Genomic DNA, 9,282 nt, shown 5'->3' with positions numbered 1-9,282 from the left:
GAGTAGGGTGGTAGACAGAGATGAGGGAGGAGATGTAAGGAGGTGCAGCACTGTGGAGAGCTTTGTGGGTGAGAGTAATAAGTTTGAATTTTATTCGGAAGGGGATGGGCAACCAGTGCAGTGACTGGCACAGGGCAGAGGTGTTGGTGTAGCGGTTGGTCATAAAGATGAGCCTGGCTGCTGCATTATGGATAGATTGGAGAGGGGAGAGTTTAGTGAGGGGAAGACCGACTAGTAATGAGTTACAGTAGTCAAGACGAGAGTGAATCAAACAATGAGAGTTTTGGCGATTTCCTCAGTAAGAAAAGGGCGGATTCTGGAGATGTTTTTGAGGGGTAAGTGACAGGAGGGTGAAAGTGATTGAATGTGAGGAATAAAGGAAAGATCGGAGTCCAACATAACCCCAAGACAGTGGGCGTGCTGCCTGGGAGTCATAGTAGTGCCACACACTGAGATGGAGATATCAGGTTTAGGTAGGTTAGTAGATGGTGGGAACACAAGGAGCTTAGTAAAAAGATCACTCTAATATTACCACCATATTAAAAAAATATATATATATTGGTGGAGACATTTTCAAGCAGATGGAAATGTAAAAAACAAATAATAATATACTGCTATGATTTTCGAACATGTTTACAACACAAAAATGCATAAGAATCTATAAAAATACAAAAACACAAGCATAAAATCTCCACAAATGGAGCACATCTGCAAGTAGTATGTCATAGCTCAGCTTACAGCTCCAGCCTTGACACACGTGACTCTTGCCATTTAATTTTCCACAAATTTACAGTGTTTTTGTGTCTGCCAAACCACACATTGGCTTAACACGAGCGGGTGATAATATCTATTCATTAATTGAAATTCCATGCCCTGTCTTGAAAAATGTTGTCATTTTTTTTTATTGTTTCATAAATTTATCCTAGAATTCCATATTTAAACGACGGAAATCAAGTAAAAAAATTTCTACAAAAGGTCACAAGTCCAAAGTGGCACATATGACATCATCTGCACATGTAAGTGTCTTATTCACCATTTCTAAGTGAAAATTTTTTGAAAAAATAATCAGTCCTGGGGCCCCAACCCCAAAAAAATTATTCAGACTGATTTTTTTATTTTACTTTATTCACTGTGAAGTGTAAATAACAGGCTAACCTTATTGTATAGGTGGTCATTATGAATATGGAAATACCAAATATGTGCATCTTTTTATCTTTTACTGCGTTCAGTGTGTGTACAGTCGCCATTTCCCAGGGTATACAAGAACGTGTCCATGTGTGACCATAGACCCCTATGGTCCCGACAGATGCCAGGCTGGTATGGGTTGATATACTTTTTCACACAAATCGAAGTAAAGGATTATGAGAGAAGGTTTCATGAACTGTCAGGGTAAAGTAAAATTAGCCACTTTGATCTTTTAAAGCCACTCAACTACTGGGTGTTCTTGAGAGCCAATCCTCTGTATACCCTAGAGCTTGCCGGTGCTTTATCAGCTGTCTTCAAGTCATCACTAGAAGTTAATTGGCACCGTCTGTCCTGCAAATACAAGGGGCACTTCATTTCCCTCTACTGTGCAGCAATTGCTTACATTTTTTAACAAAAATTGCCAAATTAGCATTAAAATAGGGTCACTGTTGGTGTCAATACCTCCATGGAGCGACACAACGAGATGATTGCCATTAAAGCGGATGCACATATTGACTTTAACACGTTACGTTACTTTACTGCACTAAACAAAAAGTCAATTAGGGATCGCTTGCTTAGAGTATAATAATGGCCAAATGGCCTTGTACTCTGGAAGTGCTCCTAATGGTGGCAAACACTGCCAAGTGTCCCAGACTGGGCCCTAGTGGTCATTTAAAGAGACAGTGTAAATAACACTGTTTGTTCTTGTTAGTTACGACATGAGTTAATTACACTGACACAAGTTAATTTTTTTCTGGTCCACATGTACTGTATGGCTGGATCAACCAGGCTAGATTTGTAAAATTAAAATTATAGTTATAATATAAAACAAATTACAAACAGAGGCAATTACAACAAAATTCTTACAAAAACTTTATAAAATGGACAAATAGCAGTACCATAAAGTGACCATATAATAGCTCTACACAGTAACTCAATAATATCTCCATACAGTGACCAAATGATAATCATCCTAAGGCCAGTGGTGGAGGGTCCTAGATAATGGAGGCCAAGGGGCATTTGTCCCTTATTTTCTATAATCTTGCCCAGTCCACATGCATATAATATGACTGTAAGTGTTCAAGATGGTCTGTTTTTGTTTGTAGGACACCACATTGCCTGAAGAAAAGATAGCTTGTATCTTTAACCATTTTTGTTGGATATTGTCCTGCTTTTCTTATTGACAAAATTTATACAGTATGTTACTCCTTCTTATGTATTGTTGTTGTTGTTGTTATTATTATTATTATTATTATTATTATTATTATTATAATAATCAGTCTTTACAATCAGGGATAGATAGATAGATAGATAGATAGATAGATAGATAGATAGATAGATAGATAGATAGATAGATAGATAGATAGATAGATAGATAGATAGATATGAGATAGCAATAACATGTAGCTTATTGTAATCCAGCACTAAGTATTAATAATAATTCTGTATTAATTTGAGATATTCCTCTCTGGGGTTGCCGTGTTGTGAGCTGCGCTGATCAGAATCCCTGTCATAGATATAATCAGCTGCTCCTCCTGTCAGATGGACCAGACCACCCAAACTTCTAGAGAGGACGTTGCTGTCTGACACTGAACACTTTCTCTCACACAAGAGATGACAAATCTTTTACTAAAACAAACACAAACTAAACAGTTAGTTTAGCAAATCCAACCCGTGTTTACCCCTCCTGCTGCTCGATGGCCTCGATGTTTTATCCGAATAATGACCGACAGGAGGCTTCAGGTGGTATCTTCCAAAAACATCACTAAAATGTTGCTTATTCTGGTTAATGATCATACAAGAGATGACGTTTTCCCCCAATCTGACTATATTTTCTCATAATCGGGATGTTCATTGGGATGCCCGGATATTTACAACATGAGGATGTTTTTTTATGGGTAAACGTTTTGTATTATTGGAAATACTTTTCCTTTGCATGGCTACAATTGTTGAATAAAATGTATCAAAATTGTGAAGATGCCCAATGAATGCCCTAAACAATGTAAGACACTTCTATCCCTTGAAAATATCTGATGAAGGAAGCGAAACGCGCGTCGAGGTTTTCCTCGGATAGGAAATTTGTCATCTGTCATCATGTCTACCACAGGTAATAATAATAGTAATAATAATAATAATAATCTTTATTTATATAGCGCCAACATATTACGCAGCACTTTACAATTTAGAGGGAACAATATCAGACTTTACATAGTGACAAAGTTAATTTACAATTCAAACCTGAGGAGTGAGGACCCTGGTAAATAGCCTTATTGTTGATATCCATGCTATTTGCAATATATATATATTTGTTATGCAACATACCTATGCTATACTGGGCAGATCAGATTCTAGATTCCTGCTCTGCATATAATTACATGGTTATGATTATGGGTCATGATGGACATTCCTATCCGGGGTGTTTTTAATTATTTGATTTTTAATTGTATGTAATTTAGTGGGTAATTTTCCCTAATGGGACAATAAAGATTAAAATTTTTCTAAATAAATGAATACTTGGAGAATTTTTTGGATCAGACATATTTTAGGGAGTTTAATATAATGTGTGATGCCTAATCAGTTCAAACTTAGAAAATTAAGGCAGAGAACACATTATAGGGGTTCTCCGACACTGCTATACATTATTTTTTTTAAATGTTCTGTTCTTGTTCTGCATTGTGTCATAATGACTCCCCAATATCTCTTTCTGTAATCTTCTTTATTCTCCTGATGTCGCTGCTGTGCTCCCGTTTTGTTTACTTTCCGAACTTCCTGCTCTCCTCCGTTCCTAAAACTCCCGTGCTGCATAGCGCTTCAGCACAGCAAACCAAAGATCCTCCAATGATACCTACTTTTAGTAAGAAATAGCCCACCCACTCCACCTCATTACAATGAAAGATCACATCCCATAATAACATTACTGTGATCTAATTGGATGCGAGCAGCGCATGCGCAGTAGAGGGAAAAGACAGTTATAACGGAATGAGGCCCAAATTATTAGGTAAAAATTCTAAGTCTTTCCAGGCATTACCTAAACTGAAGCACTGGTCAGGTTTTTCTGCCCATAATCCCAACATTTTCTGGTCCTTCATTACAGGACATGTGAGGATTATGGGCCTCTTCTGCCAGAAATCTTGTTTGCTCAATTGTTGAGTCATCTCCTCCTTCAAGCTCTGGGACTATAAAAAGAAAACAAACACTCTACGAGTGCAGAAAGCCACAGCGAACAGTTCAAAAAGATCAAAAATATGTTGCAGTGACACTGAGCCCGGTGGAGCAAGCAGGTGTTTAGCGACCAGAGTCCACCTCCTGGAAAACAATCTAAAAGTAATTTCACCACTCGACAATGTGCAGTCAATTCCTTGTGGAAACACTCCAACCTCTCCCCACCCGAAGTAGATGCCCAAGTTGTGGCAAACAGCAGCATATGACATTCCAATATGCCCCAGAAGAAGTCAAAGCAAGGCGAAATCCAGGGTCGGGGGATTACTTAGTTTGCCATTTTTGTTACTAATGAGCTTACTAATGTTGTGTGTTTGTAAGTATAATAAACCACATTTTTATTTATCATAGTGTGGTGATAAAATATTACACCACTGTGGACTTTTTTGTCCGTCAATTAAGAGATCTTGGTGCCGGAAATACTCCAGTTATGTTTAAGGCTCGAGCATTGGTCTAATGGTGTACAGTGCGTTCAGGAACTATAGATTCCAGGATATTATAGCCACAACTACTGCATTTACTTAGGGTGGGGAGAGGTTGGAGAATTTAAACATGCAATAGAATTAACTACAAACATACTAACAGCTTCGAGCGGTGAAGTATTTTATGTTTCGAAGGACACCATACACACAGCACCTGTCAGTTAAGTGCAGATTTGGAGACATAATATGCTACCCATGCTCAATATAGGCCACCTATGATTAAGGTCATAGGACCTAGGACCACCCAAAAACAATATTACTACATCACAGTCTGCCTGACATGGGTGGACGTACCGTAGAGACTCTCTTTGGGTAGTGTGGACCTGCACAAGAAAACAACCCAATAGGCAGAAGTCCCTTTTGTTCCACAAGAAATTGTAGAGATGGTATGGTGACCACAGACCAGCTCTGGTACTTGGGTAAAATGTGGGGATCCTAAATATTTTTCTAGGAATTAGAGAAATGGAGGAAACCCGTACTTCTGCTACTATCCAAAAAACACCACAGTGGCACCATTAGGTATTTTGGACAAACTACCAAGGGGAAAGTTTCCAGTGGCTTGCACATGGTGGTGACTGGCTCATAGAGATCCCAAAATGGGGCAGTCCTCAGGGGGCTATTGTCCCTTTTGAACATACACTATATCTCTTTATTACAGTATATGGTCAACATTAGAAAAAATCTGTAGAATTCCATTAATTTAAAGTGAATGGCTCCTAAACCCCAATTCAAAATCTGCCCCCCCCTACAATGTGCCATTTATAATACTGATGTCATCGGTATAATAGGGTGTGACTGATTCCTATGCCCCTCCTCTTTAGCTACTCTCCTGGGCAAAACTGATATACTGTGTTATGTCTAGTGCAGGGCCAGAGGGGGTGGTACATGTTGGTACTGTTTTTGGTGTTTTTGGATCCATGTGCCATGCTCCCCCCTCCTCACGCCCTGCATTAGTCATAACACATGAAATAGTCATGCCTAGACTAGATCTTTTTAACTAATAATCGGAGGATAATCTCATATTTTTAACCTAACCAACCATTTTAGCTAAAATCAAATGTCCTGCCCAGTGTTGCTGTCCATCCAAAAATGTAAAGGGGTATTCGCAGAATGGACATTTATCAACTATTCACAGGATAGGTGATAAATGTCTGATCGCTGGGGGTCCTACCACTGTGACCTTTACCGACCGCTAGAACAGGGTACTGAGCATCCAGTTCCTCCTCGATGCACCCTCTGCAGTTAGGAGGACCTTAAATGGAGCTGGGTACAAGCATGTGCTCTGCCATTCCATTCAATGTCTTTGTGGTATTGGGGCAGGCCAGTAGTGTGGTTCCAATGATCAGACACTTATTTGTGACCTATCCAATGGATAGGTTATAAGTGTTTATTCCGGGAATACTCCTTTAAGGTTAGAGATAGGGAGAAAAACTGTGTAAATTTGCCTAAAGTTTAATTTTATGGAGTCGTATTTCCACATAAAGCAATAGAGTCTCAAACTATTTACTACAGGTCCCTATTTGTGCTTTCATTGCCTTATATGAGTAAAAGGAAATTTGCCTGTTGTCGAAACACCAGTGAAGAAAATTTTCACAAATTTGCACGTCTCTAGTCAGAGCACATAAAAATATATTCCACAGCTTTTTAAAATATGGGAACACAAAGTACATACAAAATAATAGCATTGTGAACAATTGTTAGCCAAAATGTTCTACAAATAATAAGTTTTGGAGAGAGTGCTCTACCCATTAGAGTTTACAATCTAAGAGGAAGGATGACCATGATAGAGCAGGTACAAGAGCTTTTTATGCACTGTTACCATATTTCATAGTTTTGACGGTGCTTTTTATATTTAAGTCCTGTAAATATTGTAGACAGTACATAACAGAGGAGACATAGAAGTAAAAGTAACTCAGCCTTTTTCCAAAACACAAGAAATTCAGTCTTAACTTCTATTTTAATAACTTTTCAATTTGGTGTCCTCCCAAGGTAGGTAAAAAAGGTACTATGCACACCAGTAGTACTTATCCAAAGGTTGATTTTAATAGTTTCACCAGAATGACGTTTCGGTCATATCCTTGACCTTCATCAGGCACTGTAGTATCCTCGGTCCTGCAAAATGCTGCTTAGGGAATGGTGGCTGACCGCTAGTGGAGGTAAACTTTGCGCTGATACTAGCAAAACGATTAAAATCAACCTTTGGATAACTACTACTGGTGTGCATAGTACCTTTTTTCATATAGTACGGGTTGGGCCCCTACGCATGCACCCATACGAAAATCTAGTGCGGTCTGAATACTCTCACTTCCAAGATAGGTGTTACCAGCCCTGTGACTTCTAATTTGTCATCCAAGGAGCCCAGGTTGAGTATGGCAGTCCTTTCTTGAACAGCCAATTTTTGTCTGAGAAAGCTATAAAGGCAATAAAAAAAAGTGGAAAATTTAAAAGTAGTTTGTGATCAATAAAAGGTGCAGTACCGACTGATTCCAGCTGATTCTATCTCTAGGACCACATTGTCCCTGTAGTGTGCACTCTTTACTCAATCCATTTACATCACTGTAGAAAGAATGCATTCACATCCAGGGACGAAAAAAGTAACCATGGGGCCCCATCGCAAAACTTGGTATGGGACCCCTTTCCCAACAACATCAGCCAATAAGTTCAGATCAAGTTAAGCTTTTGATTATTTTGGTTTCAACTCTTTCCCGTGTGTTTTCTTTTCCTTTCCATGATCTCCCAGAGATCGGTCAAAAACCTGTTTACCCCCCCCCCCCATCTGTCATCCACAGTAATCACTTGCCCCTTTTTTCCATATGAAGGTGGGCCACATAACAACTGCTTTGTCAGATACCCTGGTACTTACAGCCATCCTTAAATCAGTCAATGTCCCCACACAAACTAATTTCCCTAACTAGGCACAACATAGACAGCAATTTAAGAGGAAGTAATTTAATCTAAGAATGTTTATTTTTGAGCTATGTATACAAAAGGAGAACATGCAAGCTCCAGATGTTGTTATAGTCAGATTTAACTCATAGTCATCATTCTTACCTGAATAATCCCCTATTATTTACTAAGGACAGATTGAGGAAATTACCAAACATAACATCCAAATCTGGACATGGTGCTCTATGGGTTTTCAAAAAGTTGAGCCACCCCATTATTCCAACAACACCATCAGTAATTGTAACTCAAAATCATGTTGACATACACCAAAATCAGCTGTACATTTGGTTGTCTTTTGCTGGACCTTTGCTGGCTGTTGTATTAGGGGCCCATGATTGTGTCAGACCCTGGTCCCTGCACAAATGTGAAAAAAAATTGGTACAGCGGCGCCCCTCCGAGACTTTTGTGGAATGATCAATATCTTTGCCGGCTGCCATCCACTGCTGTCCCTTGGTGGATGAATCTATGAATGAAACCCGGTTATAGACCCGATGATGAAGGGGCCGGTCCGGTCCAGAAACACTTTGTCGTTCCAATAAAGATTATTTTTTCCAATCAAAGCCTGGCGCCGATAAGGCACATTATACTGTTTCTTTTACCCATCTCTTCATTATATATTTGGTCCCATTATTGGTACTTTGGGGAGCCAATCCAACCCTACGCCTAACTTTTTTTTGTTCGACTACAGTCTCTTAAATTAACATTGCAGTTGTTTGTTTGATCTTCTCAAACTTTAGGTCATAACATCACAAGTTCGGCCTTGCGTCACATTTATTTAATTATTCCTTTTTGAAAACTCAAATCTTAAGGCCAACGATGGAGAAATATTTGACAGATCAGGTGTAAGTGAATGGCCAACATAAAAATGTTAAGCAGCTTGGCAAATCCTGTATACCTGTCGGCCAACATATTAGCATAGTGTCTCGACAGTCTTATGAAACTAACCGGACAACCCGTTCCCTTTATTAAATTCAACATTACTTAATTTCGCACTTTAAAAATTCTCTAAGGTATAAAATACAAACAGGAAATGTGGAGAAGTTGACATCACTTCCTCTGAGTAGAACATAAAGCAGGGAATGACCCTTCCTGTGTGGGAACTGGAATGATTGGCAGACAGGATCCAGGAATGAAATGTAGAGTAATTTTGTGTATAGAAGCACGATGAGATGCTGGGAATAGTGGTGACATCGACATTGAAAATCCACAGAAAGAAAAATAAATGTACCAACCAATGGAGACCCCAAAGCCCGTGAACGGATGTGCCTATTGCCGGTTTACACACCAATCTGGCTCTTCTCTTGCTGGCTGCAGTCATTAAATGCCACTATCAATGTCAATATGTACGTCGTGATACTTTGCAGCCTTAGCTAAAGTACTAGGCTTTTTTCTTTTTGAAGAAAGTGCGCTGTTTTGTTATAGTAAACACTGGGCTGTTGGTTAGCATAAG

Source organism: Rhinoderma darwinii, chromosome 5 (genome assembly GCF_050947455.1).
Source record: "Rhinoderma darwinii isolate aRhiDar2 chromosome 5, aRhiDar2.hap1, whole genome shotgun sequence".
In the NCBI taxonomy this organism is placed as follows: Eukaryota; Metazoa; Chordata; class Amphibia; order Anura; family Rhinodermatidae; genus Rhinoderma; species Rhinoderma darwinii.
Note: the sequence above shows the minus strand (reverse complement) of the source record.